The sequence below is a fragment of the Lissotriton helveticus genome, chromosome 12, assembly GCF_964261635.1.
Source record: "Lissotriton helveticus chromosome 12, aLisHel1.1, whole genome shotgun sequence".
NCBI lineage: Eukaryota > Metazoa > Chordata > Amphibia > Caudata > Salamandridae > Lissotriton > Lissotriton helveticus.
Window position 1 is genome coordinate 683570132 of NC_136073.1, and position 21190 is coordinate 683591321.

The 21190-nt window shown below is 48.8% G+C and overlaps 1 pseudogene; it reads left to right on the forward strand.

Moving 5' to 3' along the window:
- Positions 1 to 4550: 4550 nt before the first annotated feature.
- Positions 4551 to 6188, forward strand: LOC144798093 (Golgi integral membrane protein 4-like; annotated as a pseudogene).
- The last annotated feature ends 15002 nt before the right edge of the window (positions 6189 to 21190 follow it).

The window sequence follows — 21190 nt, forward strand, 5'->3', positions numbered from 1 at the left end:
TGGGAGCAAGAACAAAACCTGGGAACCTGTGCATTGTGCCGGGAAGCAAATAGGCCCAAGAAAGGCACACCAAACCTCTTGACGAAAGACCTCCGGGTAAGAGCCAGCTCATGAGAGGGACGGAGAAACTGACTGAGGGCATCCGCCACCCCATTGTCCACTCCTGGGACATGCACTGCAACCAGAGACTGAAGATTCTTCTCCCCGAAATGGAGTAAAAGCAGAACCACCACACTGAGAGACCTTGAACGAATCCCGCCCGGATGGTTCAGATAAGCCAGTTACCTGGTTGTCTGACCGGACAACCAGGTTGTGACCCCCCCAGAAGATTACGAAAACTCATGACAGCCCTGTAGACCGCCATCAGTTCCCTCCAATTGGAAGAACGTCTCCCCTCCTGAAGAGGCCAGTGTGCCTGCAGGGATCTGTCCCTCAGAGCTGCACATCAACCAAATGCACTGGCATGTGTGAGGAATGATTCAAGAGATTTTTAATTGGCCAGTGGGTTAGGATTAAAAAACCCGATTTAGTGGCAAAGGGGTATCCAATTTTTCACCTCCTGTGCATGTTGAACGTGTTATTTCGAATCGCAGTGACGTTAAAGGGGTCACCGGTTTTGCACACCTATACGTCCTTCCAAAGTGCTCGCTCTGATTCACCATATTGAACTCACCCTCTTAATTTCCTGACTTCCCCAGCATTTTTGAGTCAATAAGTTAATATGTATGCATGCATCCCCAAAAATGGTGTGTGTTTCCTTACAGTTTCTAGCCAGGCTGGATAACTGGTCTTTCTTCCTTCCAGCCAGGGCCGGCTTTAGCGCTGGTGGCGCCTGGTGCGATAATCATTTCTGGCGCCCCCACAACCCATGACCACCTCCTCGGATTCTCTCACTACCACTGGGCAAAAGTGCCTCTCATGTGTCCAATCATAAGTTATAACTCAACGCAGCACTCCCCCCGCAGAGATCTGGGCCCTGCTCCCAGCCACCCCTATAAGGCTACTGATCATTTCCCCTCTGTCCTAAATGTCAAGTCCAGCCCTGCTCCTTTGGCTATTCAACAGGCACTGTTATTATCTCCTCACTGGATTTTACACACACTGGCTTGTGCCACTGTGGTTTCAGACGAGAGGCCAGGACTTGAATGGGAATGGAGCATGAGATAGCTAACTCACCTCAGGACAGGACTGTGGAGCCCCCGTGGTAGGACAGTGTGCGCTGCTGCAGCCCATGCTGTACCAATACGTGCAAGGGCTGTTGTGTGTCCGCGCTGCTAATCCCACTGACTGCACGAGAAGCGTTTGTGTGTATTTTTTGTGATTTTTAAGTACTCTCAATCAAAGATTAAGTGAGGAGAGGGGACGGAAACAAACACAGCTTAGCTTTAAAAGGAACAAATTGCCTCTGCTATTCACAGGCCCAGTAGATGGCTTTCAAGCCTTTTGAATTAAATACTCAGTCATTTTAAGGACTTATTATCGGAGAAAAATTCAAGAAGAGAATTTGAGGGCCCTTTGGGAGTCACAAGTACTCAGGGCGACCGCTCGCTGCAGAATTCTCAGGAATACGCCAAAGCCGCTCATATGGTGCAAAGACGCGGCCTTGTCATCATGCATTGCATCAAAAAAGAAAAAACACATATTACTTAGGTCATATTTACAGTGCTTTTTACACTTTGAAGCAACTTCAGTGCGCCCGCATGCGAGAACACATGAAAAAATACATTTCAAATACAAACGGGACTATAAAAGAAAGAACATAGGGAACTAGGTTTAGGAGTGGGATCTAGTTTATAGGCAGCGCCACTGGAATTAAGCAGCAGGAGATGGACAAATTAAGCGGCCGTGGTGACTAAATTATTCGGCAAATAGAGGAAAATTAGGTGGCATAACCCAATGTTGTCATTTTCACCAATTTTAACACTGTTTTAGCAAAGATCTCACCTCAGTACCAATGAGCTACTAAAAGATGACCAGTCAACCTTTGTGAAGGGCTTTCCACTGCATGTTGCTGTTTTTTTTTAATGTAAGTAACTTGTTTGAGTAGAAAAAAAATGTTTCCCCCAAATCTGTAAATGATGCAGCAGATTATGGATTGTATTGCCCATGCGGCAAATTCATAATTATGTGGAAAACGCTGAAAAAAATCATATAATTTCAGTGGCCCTTAAAGGAAGGTTTTCTGATCCTGGTTAGTTTGATGGGCGGCAGAGCTGGAACTTTGTCATGGAAATTTCAACCAAACAGCGCAGGACCCCCAGTGGGTCCAAACACCAGCCTGTCGGGTGTGCCCTCATGTGGCACTAAGGGGGTGGCGGCTCTACTACGGGGGCTCCCGGGGTGGGCCGCAGGCAGCCTCACTCAAGGGCTAAAGACGCGTTAGCACCTGCGCACATAGAGGGCGACTTAGATTGTGTGTTAACGATGGAAAGCCCTAAAACTTTGTTTATTCCTGTTTCTTTGTCTTCCACCTGGCTGGGGACCTCGTGGTGTGTGTGTGTCCGGTACCAGGAGGTGTTCTGGTGTCAGATCTGGGGACTCTCTGGTCCCTCCGGACGCACAGAGTGCAGCGTTGTGGAAACGGGCCACTTCCACGGAAAAAGGGATGCGCGGGAGGCCGCGTGCTTCCTGCAGGAATGTTCTCCCGAGAGTCGTGGGTCACATCCATCCATGCCAGGGGCTCAAGGAGCCCCCTCACAGGCTCTTAAGGGCCAGGCGTGCCCAGGAAAGGAGCACAGCACGCGCAGTGACATCCATCCATGCCAGGGGCTCGAGGAGCCCCCTCACAGGCTCTGAAGGGCCAGGGGTGCCCAGGAAAGGCGCACAGCACGCGCAGTGACATCCATCCATGCCAGGGGCTCGAGGAGCCCCCTCACAGGCTCTGAAGGGCCAGGCGTGCCCAGGAAAGGAGCACAGCACGCGCAGTGACATCCATGCATGCCAGGGGCTCGAGGAGCCCCCTCACAGGCTCTGAAGGGCCAGGCGTGCCCAGGAAAGGAGCACAGCACGCGCAGTGACATCCATCCATGCCAGGGGCTCGAGAGCCCCCTCACAGGCTCTGAAGGGCCAGGAGTGCCCAGGAAAGGCGCACAGCACGTGTAGTGACATCCCTCCATGCCAGGGGCTCGAGGAGCCCCCTCGCAGGCTCTGACGGGCCAGGCGTGCCCAGGAAAGGCGCACAGCACGCGCAGTGACATCCATCCATGCCAGGGGCTCGAGGAGCCCCCTCGCAGGCTCTGAAGGGCCAGGCGTGCCCAGGAAAGGCGCACAGTGACATCCATCCATGCCAGGGGCTAGAGGAGCCCCCTCGCAGGCTCTGAAGGGCCAGGCGTGCCCAGGAAAGGCGCACAGCACGCGCAGTGACATCCATCCATGCCAGGGGCTCGAGGAGCCCCCTCACAGGCTCTGAAGGGCCAGGGGTGCCCAGGAAAGGCGCACAGCACGCGCAGTGACATCCATCCATGCCAGGGGCTCGAGGAGGCCCCTCGCAGGCTCTGAAGGGCCAGGCGTGCCCAGGAAAGGCGCACAGCACGCGCAGTGACATCCATCCATGCCAGGGGCTCGAGGAGGCCCCTCGCAGGCTCTGAAGGGCCAGGCGTGCCCAGGAAAGGCGCACAGCACGTGCAGTGACATCCATCCATGCCAGGGGCTCGAGGAGCCCCCTCGCAGGCTCTGAAGGGCCAGGTGTGCCCATGAAAGGCGCACAGCACGCGCAGTGACATCCATCCATGCCAGGGGCTCGAGGAGCCCCCTCGCAGGCTCTGAAGGGCCAGGCGTGCCCAGGAAAGGCGCACAGCACGCGCAGTGACATCCATCCATGCCAGGGGCTCGAGGAGCCCCCTCACAGGCTCTGAAGGGCCAGGCGTGCCCAGGAAAGGCGCACAGCACGTGCTGTGACATCCATCCATGCCAGGGGCTCGAGGAGCCCCCTCGCAGGCTCTGAAGGGCCAGGTGTGCCCATGAAAGGCGCACAGCACGCGCAGTGACATCCATCCATGCCAGGGGCTCGAGGAGGCCCCTCGCAGGCTCTGAAGGGCCAGGCGTGCCCAGGAAAGGCGCACAGCACGCGCAGTGACATCCATCCATGCCAGGGGCTCGAGGAGCCCCCTCACAGGCTCTGATGGGCCAGGCGTGCCCAGGAAAGGCGCACAGCACGCGCAGTGACATCCATCCATGCCAGGGGCTCGAGGAGCCCCCTCGCAGGCTCTGAAGGGCCAGGCGTGCCCAGGAAAGGCGCACAGCACGCGCAGTGACATCCATCCATGCCAGGGGCTCGAGGAGCCCCCTCACAGGCTCTGACGGGCCAGGCGTGCCCAGGAAAGGCGCACAGCACGCGCAGTGACCCACACACGGAATGACCAGGCTACACCGCTCAGGGTGCGGACACACTGAGACACGCAGGGTTGATGCTGTGTGGGACGCAAGGCGCGTTGACCCGACGTCACAGTGCGGGGGTGAATTCACAACGACGTCATAATGCGTGAGGCTGAGCAGGGCTATATAAGGCCGCGCAGGGCCCAGGAGGCTGTCAGTCGGACATTGCGGTCAAGATGATCACGGGAGTCCGAGGGCCCGGCCCTCCGGGCAGGCAGATGCGGATAATGCAGGCAGTCTTCAGCCTGCTGGCCTTCCTGGCGTGCCTGGGGTTCGTGCTCTACCTGTACAGGCACTGGCAGTCCCAGCAGCAGCAGCAGGGGGCGCTCTCTGCTGAGCTGGAAGAGATGTATGAGCAGCGGTCCGCGCTGGAGCAGACCCTCCAGAAGGAGCGTGCGGAGCACAAGAAGACCAAGGAAGATGCTGTGGTGCATACATTAAAAGCTCCAGAAGCCCTGAGCAAGGAGAAGGAAGGCGCCATGAGCCACGACGCCGCCCTCCCCTCTCGGCACATGATCCCGAAGAACCAGCATGAAGGCGCCAAGAAGCAGCTCCTGGACTTGCAGGCGCAGTATAACTCCCTAAAGCTGGAAAACCAGCGCGCCTTGGAGAGCCACAACCAGAAATATGCCCAGCTCCAGCGGGAGAATGAGAACCACGTGCAGATGCTGATGGATACTATATCAAAACTACTGGAAGACAGTACGGTTCTTCGCAATGCATTTGAAGAGGTCCGCTCTAAGCTGCGTAGTGCGCAGGAGCAGCTGAATAAGATGCATCAGCTGAATGAATCTCTTCGGAGGATACCAAGCTACAAGCTGGTCCCAGCCCTGAGGAACCACCCATTGCAATTACAGGCCCCAGATGAGAAGCCTTCCCGAGCCTTTGAAGCTGAATTGCAGCGTATTCGTGAACAAACTGGCCCACAGGCGAATACTCTTGAGACGCCGACAGACTCTGGGAAGAAAACCCCAGAAAGTGCTGCCAAGACTCGCAGAAAATTGTTGGTACCCCGGACAGGGTCTCTTGAAGTTCTGACTGGCCTCCAAGCGAACACTCTGGAGACAACGACAGACTCTGGGAAGAAAACCCCAGAAAGTGCTGCCCAGACTGCAGAATCTGTCATAAAATTGTTGGTACCTCGGAAGGGGTCTCTTGAAGTTCTGACTGGCCTCCAAGCGAACACTCTGGAGACACCGAGAGACTCTGGGAAGAAAACCCCAGAAAGTGCTGCCCAGACTGCAGAATCTGTCATAAAATTGTTGGTAACCCGGAAGGGGTCTCTTGAAGTTCTGACTGGCCTCCAAGCGAACACTCTGGAGACACCGAGAGACTCTGGGAAGAAAACCCCAGAAAGTGCTGCCCAGACTGCAGAATCTGTCATAAAATTGTTGGTACCACGGAAGGGGTCTCTTGAAGTTGCGACTGGCCTCCAAGCGAACACTCTGGAGACACCGAGAGACTCTGGGAAGAAAACCCCAGAAAGTGCTGCCCAGACTGCAGACTCAATCAGAAAATTGTTGGTATCCCGGAAGGGGTCTCTTGAAGTTCTGCCACAACCAGCCTTGCCTCTGTGGCTAGCGATGGATAGAGATGGCCGTGCCGTGCGTTTCTAGAGGACGGTGAATAGCATCCAGGCTGGAGACGAGCTGCTGAAAAAATTGAAGACGATAAACTTCACCATCAGAAACAGCATCTACTATGATGAATTTGGGACCATGAATATTGGCTATGACATTCTGACTTGGACGGTGGACAAGAATGGGATGTCTTTTACGCCCTGTTGGCGATTACACAGGGAATCTGACCCTTGATGCTGATCAGATTCAGTGCCACACGGAGAGACAGCTAACAACCTTTGATAGCCCTATACTCCAGTGTGTGTGAAAGAGAAAGGGACTGTGCAAGCTCTCCATCGAAGGGGCCAAATTAGGAATTTAAGGAAAATTGGATTCCACTTCATTCTTGCAAGCCAGGTACTGGAAGCAATATTACACTTTCCCTTGCTGACGACAGTAGTGGAAAACCTCTTATTCCCGGCCAACCTGGAGAGACTAATGGAAGCCAGGCTACTCTTCTTCATTCAAATAGAATCCACTGACTCTCATCCAGCAGAGATTAGTGGAAACCACTCTCGCTCTCTCAGTGGAGCATAATTGAAGCAATGCCATCCACTTCCACCCGAGAGAGTATTGGGTGCTCTTTTATTCCCTTCACGGCGGAGAGTAATGGAAGACATAGCACTTTTTTCCACCCAGAAGACAGCCGTGGAAGTCACCCTACTCTTCCCGCTCAGAAGAGAGGAGTAGTATCTTCTTACTCACTCCAGCCAAGACAAATGAAAGCCAACCACCTCTCCACCCAGAAGAGAACAGTAGCAGTCATGTTACCTTCTCCACCCAGCCATTATACACTCCACCTTTCTCACCATGGCAGTGCCAAGGGGCTAAATATCCTTTGCAGACTTTTTGCCCACTAGTTTTTCAAAATTAGTTTAGCACTTTTTTGAGAAAGGTCCCTCTGCTGCCCTTTGTTTTACATTTTTTGTCATAATGTCTCTCAGCACAGTGGTACCCCTACACCGCTGCTATACTTTTTAAATGCTAATTCATTGTTACTTACCTTCATGATGGCTATTCCTTTCACTGTTCAAAGATGGCCGCTGGGCTGATGATCATCTCTAAATCTGAGGGTCGTGATCCATCAGCATGATGGAGGTAATGCTCTCCGCCACTCTGTCAAATAGAGCACCGTCTTTCAGATGCTAAATCAGCCTTCAGTAAATAATTATACATGAACTCAGTTTGTGGAATCCCATACATCCAGTTATCCTTATACTCTTTAATAAAACATCAGAAATAAACAAATTCAACCTAACAAGTGACTACTCTGGTGTAAATTCCAGGTGACCAGATAGAAAGGATTTCTAGCTACTTCAGTTGCTGGCATGTAGATTTTTGGACCCAGACTCAGCTGTAATGGGGAACATTTCATTGCATTTTATTGACATCTTGGAACTATTACTATGGTTGACTAATGGTTTTAGTGTGCATTATCCTTTAGCCTGATTTTCTTTAGTTTGTTTCCATTGCATATATGGACCGAGCGCCTCAACACTATCAGTGGAAGCAGGAGCTATATAAATGCAATTATAATACAATGCAATATAAGGTTCCATCTGCTGAAGTGACGCTTGTAGAAGCCACTTATAACAGGTTAACTGGGATTTCCTCCAAAGCATTCTATTGCAGCATTTTAACACTTGAGAGGCCACAGCGGGTCACCATATCACCTTAAGCATGTCCTGCAACGTGCTCTGATCCAGCCCTACTGGTTTTTCAGAGGCGCCGACCTACAAAGGGAAATGTCCCCCTGCTTCCCCACAGATCAGACTACAGAGAGCTTCAAGGACAGAGGGACTGCCCGGGCCCAGTATCTAATGTATAATCCCGCCCACAAGAAAGGAGTATTGAAGTTTATTTTTAAGCCTTTGTTTTCACGTCTGACCATAGACCAGACCTTTACTTGTATCTTGCTTATTCTTCACAAACGGTAATGTTTTTGGTGTGAGACCACGGCAAGTAAACCATGTTTTTTCCTTTCTGTGTACTGGACCAGGTACTCTGGTTTCAGAGCTGCAGATGTATGGTCACCAGAGCGCTCGAATCATTACCAGCTCAATCACCACAGTCCACTCCACTCCGCTAGATGTAGCCTGCTAATGGTTGGTAACCAGAGATGTGGGATGTTAGCATAAATGCTGTTTAAAATGTAATAATATTTACAGCACGCGTTTACATTTTGATTAATAATGCCTCAAAGTCCATCGCCGTGACATCCTTGTCATCACATACTTCAGCACAAAACAGGGCTAGGGGGTAACGTTGTGTTGAAATAGCTTAGAAGCCTTCTTTGGTTACTAGCCTGCAAACACCTGAACCTCTATGGCTAATTGCCCATGAAATTCCTGAGCCACATGATGACTTTACTGTCTCCAGGTCAGAAACAATTACTTTGATATGCGTTCTTCATCATTGAAATGCTGTTTGTATTCCACAAGCAGCAAAAGTATTTATGGGTGAGATTTCCTACTTCGAGCTAGTCTAGTAAAAGCAAGTGCTGTGAATGCAGTGTATTTTCACTAGATCCTTCACTTGTGATTATTTAATCTTAATATATTTGAGCCACAAAGTATTTCTCTTGCATTTTAGCTTCTTGGTTAGTGCAGATTTAGCATATTTAAATCCTTGGAGAGTGACAGATTTACTCTTCATTTTATTGTTGCCAAGAAGTGTTTAGTAGTGTTTACATTTACTTCCAGTGAATGCTTTGTGTGCAGGCTCACTTGCAACATGATGGACGTTTAAATAGATGCATATTTTTGTAATAGCCTCTGAATAAATGCAGTAAAATGGTGCATGGATCACCATTAACTTACTTGTGTGGTAGGAATCACTGTAAAAGAGCTTTGGGCATCAAGGTTTCTTCAGATGAGTCTGGGTATCTGGGTTGAGGGAAGGATTCATGGGAATGTTTTCTATACAAAGGGTAAAGTCATGCAATCCGTAATAAGCATATATGTTATATAGATTTTCGTACCCGAGTCGCACAGTAGTAACAGTTTGGTTCCTAATAATGCTGAAAGGTGAAACGAGAAACGCGGCCCACGAGGTGGAAAGGTTGCGATAGTCTAGTAACTGGTGGAAGTCTTTAAAAAATCTCTGTGGGTGAAGTGGTAACATACACATTTCAGGCGACAGACCCGTAGTATGAAAATTCCATCCTACTACATTGCATGTCGGTATTCATTCCTGACTCGAGGTTCTTTCTTACGACAAACCAATGGTAGGATAATGTGCTAGCAGTTAAGAATGTATTTATGAGAGACCCAAACATCAACAAAGGAGACTTTAACAGAGCACCAAAATATACTTTAACAAGCATCACTTTTTTTTTATTTTTTAGATTTCTCCGCAATACCCCTTGTACGTACTACAGTGGGAAATAAATGCTTTGGTTGTAATAGTGTGACCAAGATGAAACCTTTCTTGCAGGTGTTGCTCTGGGAAAATGGGCCAAACCGATTGTTGGTGCTTCTCTGCCATGAATATCTGGTTTAGGTGGTTGTTTATGAATTGTTTGTTTATGCTATTTTTTAAGATCCTTTTGCCTTCACTGTATGAAAAACAATATTAGTTTTCACAGTCCCGGATTACTTTTTTTCTATTGGTTGATAAACATTTCTGCTGGTTGGTATGATTTAGAGAATGTTGATCCAAAAATTCCCCGTGCTATTTTAGTGTAACAGAAAACAAGTGTACTTGGTATTTTGACTATTAAGCACCTGCTTATTTTTTATGTAAGTGGCTGAGGGTTTCAATGTTAATGCATGACTTAAATATCAAAAAGTCGGTGTATTATAATCTTCTACTGTTGTGATAGCACTACCTCTCAAATCAATTATACCATGTCTCAGAGTTTTAAAATGCTATTTTTGTTTATTTTCCCTGGCAGTTCTTTCAGTCCTGTACCTTTTCCATGTCTCTTACTTGATCGGTTACTACGTTTTTGCAGTGAATGAATACATTTTTCAGTGATTTTGCTCCCCTGTTTGCGGGAAGTGCCCATTTGTGCGACAGGACTTGCATAATCACATTTTGGCTTTTTCTTATCCCCAAATTTTTCTTTGTTTTTAGGTCGAGCCTACTAGACGGCACATGCACTGTCTTGCAAGGCATATTGTGGCTACCAAAAACATGGAGGGACTTCGATCCCACCCATTGCTTACCATTGGTTTTCTTTCCTTGTCATTCTCATTTGCCTGCTTCTTATCTTGCAAGTCTTGTGTTTGTCCTTCCCATGTAGCATGCATCTTTACAATCTGCATCTTTACAATTTACAATCACTTTTTTAATTTTTAGGTCGAGCAATTTATTGCTTGAAACCTATTACATGTGACCAAACTCTCTTGAACAAGCTGGATTTCCTACAATGCATGTTGTGTACTGGAGCGTAAAAGCTTCACCAGGCGCGTGCTTGGCCTCACTCACACCCCATATGCCTGCTCCCCCCTCCCCCTCCCCCGCCCCCCACACCTCGCACCAGACTCCCCCGCCGCTCGCCATATGCTCGTTCCCTCCCACTGGCAGCCTGCGGCCACTGATCACAGTAAAGGCTTTGATCTATCTCACACCCCTCTCCCACTCCCTCCTCCCACTTGCTCCTACTGACCATGTAAAGGGGACGACACTGGAACAATGTCTGCCTCGCCAGGAATGGCCTTCTGTCGACCCCTTCTTACATCCTCCAGACATGGCTGAGGCAGCTTCTTCCTGCAGTTTGTTCTTTGGGCGAGGGTATTCCTGGGTGTGGCAGAGCTGCATGCAGTGTAGGTCCATGCAAACCACAACTTCGCCTTGCTTGGTTGTATTTTTGCATTGCTAATGTTCACATTTGTTCACAATTCGCCATGTTCCTTTCGATTCTGTCTCACTCTCTCCTGTCCCTTCCCTGTCTTGGCCACTCCACTCTTCCTCTGTTTCTGTCTCACTCTCTCCTGCCCCTTCACTGTCTTGGCCTCTCCACTCTTCATCTATTTCGGTCTCACTCTCTCCTGCCCCTTCCCTGTCTTGGCCTCTCCACTCTTCCTCTGTTTCCGTCTCACACTCTCCTGCCCCTTCACGGTCTTGGCCTCTCCACTCTTCCTCTGTTTCCGTCTCACTCTCTCCTGCCCCTTCACTGTCTTGGCCTCTCCACTCTTCCTCAGTTTCCGTCTAACTCTCTCCCGCCCCTTCACTGTCTTGGCCTCTCCACTCTTCCTCTATTTCTGTTTCACTCTCTCCTGCCCCTTCACTGTCTTGGCCTCTCCACTCTTCCTCGGTTTCCATCTCACTCTCTCCTGCCCCTTCACTGTCTTGGCCTCTCCACTCTTCCTCAGTTTCCGTCTAACTCTCTCCCGCCCCTTCACTGTCTTGGCCTCTCCACTCTTCCTCTATTTCTGTTTCACTCTCTCCTGCCCCTTCACTGTCTTGGCCTCTCCACTCATTCTCAGTTTCCGCCTCATTCTCTCCTGCCCCTTCTCTGTCTTGGCCTCTCCACTCTTCCTCTGTTTCCATCTCACTCTCTCCTGCCCCTTCACTGTCTTGGCCTCTCCACTCTTCCTCGGTTTCCATCTCACTCTCTCCTGCCCCTTCACTGTCTTGACCTCTCCACTCTTCCTCTATTTCTGTCTCACTCTCTCCTGCCCCTTCCCTGTCTTGGCCTCTCCACTCTTCCTCAGTTTCTGTCTCACTCTCTCCTGCCCCTTCACTGTCTTGGCCTCTCCACTCTTCCTCTGTTTCGGTCTCACTCTCTCCTGCCCCTTCCCTGTCTTGGCCTCTCCACTCTTCCTCTGTTTCCATCTCACTTTCTCCTGCCCCTTCACTTTCTTGGGCTCTCCACTCTTCCTCTGTTTCCGTCTCACACTCTCCTGCCCCTTCACTGTCTTGGCCTCTCCACTCTTCCTCTGTTTCCATCTCACTCTCTCCTGCCCCTTCACTGTCTTGGCCTCTCCACTCTTCCTCAGTTTCCGTCTCACTCTCTCCTGCCCCTTCACTGTCTTGACCTCTCCACTCTTCCTCTATTTCTGTCTCACTCTCTCCTGCCCCTTCACTGTCTTGGCCTCTCCACTCTTCCTCTATTTCTGTCTCACTCCCTCCTGCCCCTTCACTGTCTAGGCCTCTCCACTCTTCCTCTATTTCGGTCTCACTCTCTCCTGCCCCTTCCCTGTCTTGGCCACTCCACTCTTCCTCTGTTTCCGTCTAACTCCCTCCTGCCCCTTCACTGTCTTGGCCTCTCCACTCTTCCTCTATTTCTGTTTCACTCTCTCCTGCCCCTTCACTGTCTTGGCCTCTCCACTCTTCCTCAGTTTCCGCCTCACTCTCTCCTGCCCCTTCACTGTCTTGGCCTCTCCACTGTTCCTCAGTTTCCGCCTCACTCTCTCCTGCCCCTTCACTGTCTTGGCCTCTCCACTCTTCCTCTGTTCCTGTCTCACTCTCTCCTGCCCCTTCACTGTCTTGACCTCTCCACTCTTCCTCTATTTCTGTCTCACTCTCTCCTGCCCCTTCCCTGTCTTGGCCTCTCCACTCTTCCTCTGTTCCTGTCTCACTCTCTCCTGCCCCTTCCCTGTCTTGGCCTCTCCACTCTTCCTCTGTTTCCGTCTCACTCTCTCCTGCCCCTTCACTGTCTTGGCCTCTCCACTCTTCCTCTATTTCTCTCTCACTCTCTCCTGCCCCATCACTGTCTTGGCCTCTCCACTATTCCTCTATTTCTGTATCACTCTCTCCTGCCCCTTCCCTGTCTTGGCCTCTCCACTCTTCCTCTGTTTCCGTCTCACTCTCTCCTGTCCCTTCACCGTCTTGGCCTCTCCACTCTTCCTCTGTTTCCGTCTCACTCTCTCCTGCCCCTTCACTGTCTTGCTTCTGTTTGTTGTATTTGCACAAATCTAATATCTTGGTCTATTCCTTTTCAATAATCAGGCATTTTTGTTTATTAGGTGTTCATGTTTTTGATGGGTTTATTTATAGGCACTATCTATCTATCGCCCTCACTCTATCTATCGCCCTCACTCTATTTATCTATCGCCCTCACTTTATCTATCTATGTCTCAAACTTTATTACAAATGTCACAAAAAGATGTTATTATTTCACTTCTGTTCTTGGATTTTCGTCACAATAAAATACACTTAACACAATCTTCACAAAAGTTATTTACAAAAGTTTAAGCTATTGCTATTATAAATTACAATAACTTTTATTTAAGTATTATTTAAAAAAATTAAAAGCCATTGTTATTTGTAATAGCAATACATCTAAGTCACGTAAATACAACACATATTGCATTACAAATGCTATAGTTGTCACATTTGCGAAAGTTATAACTATTGGCATTGTAAATGACAAAGCTATTAATTTAGCTATTTTCAAAACCAATACAGAAATAAAAAAAATTGTCATTTACAATACCCATACCTCAAAATTTCCTAATGCGAGACCTATTGCATTGCAAATGCTTGTTATGAAGTACTGCTGTAAGTGCATGTGTTTTCATGCCTCCTCATGTACATATCTACCCCCCTCACTCGGTTAGCTTTGTTGCCGGACTGGTTCTCCACGCCATCTTGATCTTTCCCCCGTGCTTCAAGTATTGCTTCCCACAACCAGCACCCTCCGTTGTGCTTCGACCCACCAATGTGTTGCTTTCTGTTCTTCCTTTCCCTGTTGCTTTTGCGTGCACTCCTGCCCTCCCTCTATTGCTTTTGTATACCCTCCTGTGTTGCTTCACCATCACCACCCCTTCTTTCTTCACCTTCTTCCCCTCACCCTACCCATGTTGCTGTGTAGCATCACTCAGCGTCACCACAGCATCACTCAGCGTCACCACATCATTCCTCAGCGCCACCACAGCATCACTTAGCGCCACCACAGCATCACTTAGCGCCACCACAGCATCACTCAGCACCACCGCAGCATCACTCAGCGCCACCGCAGCATCACTCAGCGCAACAGCAGCATCACTCGGCGCCACCACAGCATCACTCGGCGCCACCACAGCGTCACTCGGCGTCACTCAGCGTCACCACAGCATCACTCAGCGCCACTACAGCACCACTCGGGGCCACCACAGCATCACTCAGCACCACATCAGTATCACTCGGCATCGCCTTTGCACTAATACACCACCACATCATCATCACTCAGCAAGACCTGAGTATCATTCAGCATCATCTCCGCACCAGTCTCCACTACCACCTCAGCATCCCCTCCGCCTGCTCTCGGAATCTGGCATCTGTTGATTCTCCCCTAGCGTCTGGCCGCTGCTAGTGTTATAATACGGGTACTAGTTCCCAACCTTCACCCTCGGATTGTTTATGCCCCCTCAAAAATAAACTTTAACAAACAACCATTGGAATAGGCAGAAACACGTTGCCAGCATTGCAAGAACAAAAGAAAACTGATGACATGTTTTTATTGTTAATACTTTTTTTAATATGGCCATTCAGTTGTACAGAATGCCTTCTTGGTCATATATAAGGTGACAGAAATGCTTCTGACACTTTTTTTATTAAAATGTTTCAGCATGCTGCACAGCACCCACACTTCTCTACAGCACAGTTTAAAGACATTGGTAAAGTCAATAGCTGTGGCTAAACACTTATAAGGCCCCAAAGGCGAGACCTATTGGCTATGCCAATGCTTGTTCTTACTCTTGCCAAAGAAGCACTGTATAATAGTTTGATGTATGACATATAGCTCAGGCCAACCCAGAGGTGCATTATTGGGGCGAAAAAACAATCCCGGGAAAGAATTTCAAAAGCCTTTTCAAAGTCTATGAGCGGTAGAGCCAAAGACTCATGTATCCTTTCCATGGAGATTACATGATAATATTTGTGCCGCTCTGTTCTTAGATTACGGCTTTTAAATGCCCGAAATAGGATAATTAATATGCAATCGTAAGGTATGCTTTACATTTTTTTCATAACACTTTTTATGCATACCATCTGTATATTTTTAACCCTTAATTATTTTGAGTTAATACCCAAGCTTTAATTTGTCAAAAAGTTAGGAAGCCTCTAGATGAGCATGCAACATTCAGTAACAATTCTTTACCAGCACAGTCACTTTTTTCGAAATTTTTCACTGTCCGAAAAGGTTGTGCACCACAACCGATTAGGCATGGTATGGAATTTCTAAGCTTTAATGCTGCAGAAGGCCGAATTTTCAATGTTAAATCTGGAATGTGAATATTTTTAATTGACACAGACAACCATTTAATGTTGTGGTTTGTTAAGAAAACATATACACAGAGCACTTTTGTGAAAGTACAGCCGTAAACCTATACCATAGTCGGCATTTATGTAAATAGACTAAAAACGCACTTGCTAAAGCTACATTTGCACAACAGCAGAGAGCATGAGCCAAAATGAACATTTCTGGGTAGTGAGCCGCACTCCCTCCCAGAACCAGTGAATCTTTGTTGTGTAAGTGGTGGCATCACCAAGGTGGCACTGACAGAGGCCTTAAACACCTACTTCATAATCCGCAGCTATCGCCGCCACAGAGTCTACAAGGAGCCTTTATTGGAGCACCCTGCCAGTTAAGCCATGGCTTGAGACTGCGCCTCCTGCAGGGAATGTGTTGCTTGTACCCACACACTCCCACAGTGGCGTGGCAAGGGGGGGGATCTACAAGGAGCCTTTATTGGAGCACCCTGCCAGTTAAGCCATGGATTGAGACTGTGCCCCCTGCGGGGAATGTCTTGCTTGTACCCACACACTCCCATAGTGGCGTGGCAAGGGGGGGGGGTATACAAGGAGCCTTTATTGGAGCACCCTGCCAGTTAAGCCATGGCTTGAGACTGCGCCTCCTGCAGGGAATGTCTTGCTTGTACCCACACACTCCCACAGTGGCGTGGCAAGGGGGGGATCTACAAGGAGCCTTTATTGGAGCACCCTGCCAGCTAAGCCATGGCTTGAGACTGTGCCTCCTGCAGGGAATGTCTTGCTTGTACCCACACACTCCCACAGTGGCGTGGCAAGGGGGGGGTCTACAAGGAGCCTTTATTGGAGCACCCTGCCAGCTAAGCCATGGCTTGAGACTGTGCCTCCTGCAGGGAATGTCTTGCTTGTACCCACACACTCCCACAGTGGCGTGGCAAGGGGGGGTCTACAAGGAGCCTTTATTGGAGCACCCTGCCAGTTAAGCCATGGCTTGAGACTGTGCCTCCTGCAGGGAATGTCTTGCTTGTACCCACACACTCCCACAGTGGCGTGGCAAGGGGGGGTCTACAAGGAGCCTTTATTGGAGCACCCTGCAGTTAAGCCATGGCTTGAGACTGTGCCCCCTGCGGGGAATGTCTTGCTTGTACCCACACACTCCCACAGTGGCGTGGCAAGGGGGGGGATCTACAAGGAGCCTTTATTGGAGCACCCTGCCAGCTAAGCCATGGCTTGAGACTGTGCCTCCTGCAGGGAATGTCTTGCGTGTACCCACACACTCCCACAGTGGCGTGGCAAGGGGGGGGGGGTATACAAGGAGCCTTTATTGGAGCACGCTGCCAGTTAAGCCATGGCTTGAGACTGTGCCTCCTGCAGGGAATGTCTTGCATGTACCCACACACTCCCACAGTGGCGTGGCAAGGGGGGGGTCTGCCCCAAGCAAAATGGGGGCGGCGGTCAGCGCCCCCCTCTTACCTGCACGACTGGCGACCCAAGGTATAGCTACGCCACTGCCCTCCCGAGTCCCATTCTGTAGTGCTCGACTCTAAACTAGCAAAGGCTGAGTCCCTGCACTGTCAAGCACCCAATGATCCATGCAGTATTTCATAAGTGCCAAGAGCGGTAGGAGAGAGTAGCAGGAGCTGTTCACTCAGTGGCTCGTGCAGTAGCAGCCAACCCTGGGATTCCTACTGGGAGCCATCATTAAGCCTGCTTGCTTCCCTGGAGGACTCCTACATGGCTTGTGTCCTAGGAGGGGATATCTCTTATTGCGTGTTCCCATACAAGCAATAAAAAGTAGCCGCTGTTTGGAAGTGATGTTGGGCACGCTTTCTTGGGCAGGGAAGTTTACTCTGACTTAAAAGCAGCAACCATAACAGTAGCCTCAATTTTTCTGTTCCCATGCCACTCCACACGAGGATCTGTCCTATAGGCAGACTTAGGCATCCCACGTGGTTGAGTCTTGTGATCAGATGGTATACGCGTCCAAGACGTGGGACCAAGTCTTCAACGAACCTGAAACAAAAAGCATTGAAAGGTCCACGGTGGCCATTGTTGAATGGATTTGTACTTTTTTTTAAAAATGCCTTGCAAAGATTACTGTGGTGAATACATGCACATCTGCAGTGGCTATCTCTGACTTGAATTTGTCAAAGTAAAAGCATTCATAGGTGCCTACTGGTGGCCAAAAGGTGTATTAAAAAAAGCGGGTGTCTGGGGTTTCAAGGGTGAAAGATAATGCTGGGTGGGGTGACTAAGGAAGTTTGAAGAGAGTGAGATGGGGACCATAGAGAGAGAGATGGGGAGAAAATAAAGCTTCCCATGCACTGCAAACCAAGATCTGTCAGCAGTAGAAGGATAGCATTGTATGCCCTTTCTAATGCTGTATCTGTTGACCTGTTGGGCATGAAGCCACTTTGGTATATATGTATCAGGTCTGTGATGATGGCAGTAGGTTGGTTAGCTATGATCTTGGCGAACATATTTATTAAATAAATGGGTCTCTGGGAGGTGTATTGGTCCGCTGGTTTATCAGTCTTTAAAATTACAACTGTATGTGTCTCCTTAAGAACTCTTGGTAGGATACCCACTTCCTTGCTATTGGAATAGATGCTGAGTAGTGGCTGAAGAGGTGACAGAGAGACCCATGGAAAAGTCAATTGCGAGCCCATTTGGTCCTGGTGTTTTACCCATTGTTAGTTGGTCATTAGCTTCAGCTATTTTAACTGTTGTTAAGGTTGCTTACGGGGCACTCCTATGAGCGGCCACGAGGTGAGAAAGGGAGGCTTCTTAAGCATTGAGGTGAGGTAGGGGTTGCGAAAGAACGACTTATAAAAACATACAAAGGTATTTCCTATATCATTGGGGGAGGCACTATTATTACCCTTAATGTCTCTAATACACATTATATGTTAATAGAGGCCTGGATGTAGACCCTAGGGAAGCCAGAGAGCTGCAAGCATCTATAGTCATTCTCTTAGAGGAAAGTCTCTTGCAATGGATACTTGAAAGTCGCGTTTTAAGAGAACTGGTCGCATTTTGCTACATGCTGGAATTAGATTCCTCATTAGCGCTTTTTAAACTTGCTTGCCTCTGATAGAAATCATACCTAATTTTTAACTTCAGAACTCTACGCACTGCTCGCTCAGACCCCGGTCCACCACAGCTGTTGCTTCTTGTGTGGAGGGCACACCGGCAGAGCGCGACACGCCCCCCTGACTCGTCTCACGTCAGGGCTGCTGCCAAGGACGCACTGCTGGATACTTGTAAGTCGCGTTTTAAGAGAACTGGTCGCATTTTGCTACATGCTGGAATTAGAATCCTCATTTGCGCTTTTTAAACTTGCTTGCCTCTGATAGAAATCATACCTCATTTTTAACTTCAGAACTCCTCGCACTGCTCGCTCCGACCCCGGTCCACCACAGCTGTTGCTGCTTGGGTGGAGTGCGGACCGGCAGAGGGCGACACCCCCCCCTGACTCGTCACACGTCAGGGCTTCAAAAGGCCAATGTCGGGTTTGCGCAGCGAACGCGCCTAAGGCAAGCCCGTCTGTGCCCGTCTGCGCCTATCCGCGCCCGGCACGGGCTTAGGGCCAGAAGTCCTGGTCCATCCCCATACGATTATGACTATGGACTCACCAACAATGTCCAGCCTGAATCCAGCCTCAGGCTTCGGTATTCTTTTGAACAATTATAGAAATACAATTCGTCCTTCCACCCTCAATGCACTGTACTTCACCTCAACGGCAAAAAAGAAACCTGTCTCAAGTGTGGATACACCACCACTCCAACTTCTAAATCCACGAAAGTTAGTAAATCCGCTAATCTTCACCAGATAACGCCATCCATCAGAAACTTTTCTTTTATAAGCTTCAATTGCCAGTCCCTTCCCAAACACAAACATGAACTATTTGATTTGTTGGTTAGTGAACAACCTGATGCAATCTTTCTTACAGAAACCTGGCTTCAAGAAAGCTCTGGTCCAGACATTGCGGTTGCTCTACCTGAAAATTACGCTATAGTTAGGAAGGATCGCAACACCAAAACAGGAGGGGGCATTGCCATCATTTTTAAAAAGGTCCTCCAACGTAACTTTGAACATCTCATGCTCCCCAACTCTGAGGCAGCCTTATTCAAGCTGACTCTCCTTTAAGTTCACTTTCTTAGGCGCTCTTATTTATCGACCCTCAGGTCCCTCGTGTCTCTGGGCTTCCACCTCTCCTGAATTAATAGCGCCCCTGATTATGAAAACTGCCAATTTCTCTATCCTGGGAGACTTAAACCTTCATCTTGAGGACCCCTCCTGCAAAACTAGTATTAATTTGATCTCTGATTTGGCCTCTCTCAATGTGGATCTAATCAACTCCGGACCCATACATGAAGCGGGCCATTTACTGGACCCCATTTTCTCAAATCTTACCGGAATTAAATGTTCTCCGGCACTCCCCACATGCTGGTCCGATCACTTTCTCATAAGGTTTAACCTGACTTTGCCTGTATCCCCAACAAAGAACCCCGACCCGGGACCACTAACCAGGAACTGGAAAAAAAAATGGATATCATGGCCCTTAACAATATGCTTAGTTCTCAGATGCCCGTCTCCACACAATCGGTAAACACACTTTCAGTCTCGGTGCAAAAATGGCGTCTTTCTGCCATCAACACCTGCCTGCCGCTCTCTAAAAACAGAGCTAATTACCACTGGCCCCCAGCACCATGGTTTTCAGAAGCGCTTAAAAAAGAGAAATCCAACTGCAAAGTTTTTGAACGAAAATGGAGGAACTACTTGCCAGAATCCAAAATGAGTTACAAAGCTGCCTTAAAAGCTTATCATACCCTTTGTAAAGCTGCTCGTGTAGACTATGTCGCCACCTCCATTTCCAATGCTCTTAACGGCTCAAAAACTCTTTTCAACTTAGTCAAAGAGCTTGCCGGCTCCAAAATCCACTCTAACCCGCCTACACTCAGCAAACAGAAATGTGAGGCCCCGGCCTCGTTCTTTGTTCAGAAAGTGGATAAAATATATCGGGACATAGTGATTGCACAAAACACGAATCCCCCTCCACCTCTTATACTATCCTCATCTCCCCCAATAAATGATAACCAGGCTGAATTTTCCAGCACCCCTGCCAATTATTTGGATACTTGGTCCATTTTAAGCTTAGACACATTGAAAAAACTTTTAAATAGTATCAAATCAGGGTCGCTCAGGGATCCTTTGCCGATCCACGTACTGCGGATGTTGGAAACATCGACACTGAATGTGATCCTGGAACTCCTCAATGCCTCTTTGCGGGAAGCTAACCGTCCAACAGACTGGAAACATGCAATGATTCTTCCGCTCCTTAAAAAGACAAATGCGGATCCTGATTTACCCATGAACTAGCGACCGATCTCCTTACTACCTGCCTTCTCTAAAATCCTGGAGAAACACGTTCATACACAACTATCCCAGTTTGTTGAAACACATGATCTTTTCCATCCAGCCCAATCCGGCTTCAGAGCTGTTTTTTCTACCGAAACCACACTTCTAGGGGTAACAGAGACAATACGACGCCATCTAGAAATAGGGACACCGTGGCACTAATTTTGTTGGAGCTGAGTGCTGCGTTCAACACGGTGTTCCACGCAGTGCTGATCAGAACTCTTAGATCTCTGGGCATCTGTGGACCAGCTCTGAACTGGCTTATTTTATTTCTCTCCAACCGCACCTTCCAAGTTTTCTCCCCTTCCGCCAGTTCTGAAATCCGCTCTTTCACAAATGGAGTGCCACAGGGATCCATCCTCAGCCCCTTACTATTCAATTTATATGTAAGACCCCTGGCAGACTAGTCAGGGCTGTCCTTGTTCTCATACGCAGATGATTCACAAATCATCTTCTCCCTTTCCATGAAGAGCATTGGTAGCTCCTCTCCCCTCCAATTGGGACTGAACAGGATAGCATCATGGATGCAACAAAATTATCTCAAATTGAACGGTGAAAAGACTGAGGTCCTCGTATTCGGGAAACAAAAGGAACTCTGGGGCCCTCAACATTGGCCAAGCGAGTTGGGCACTCTTCCT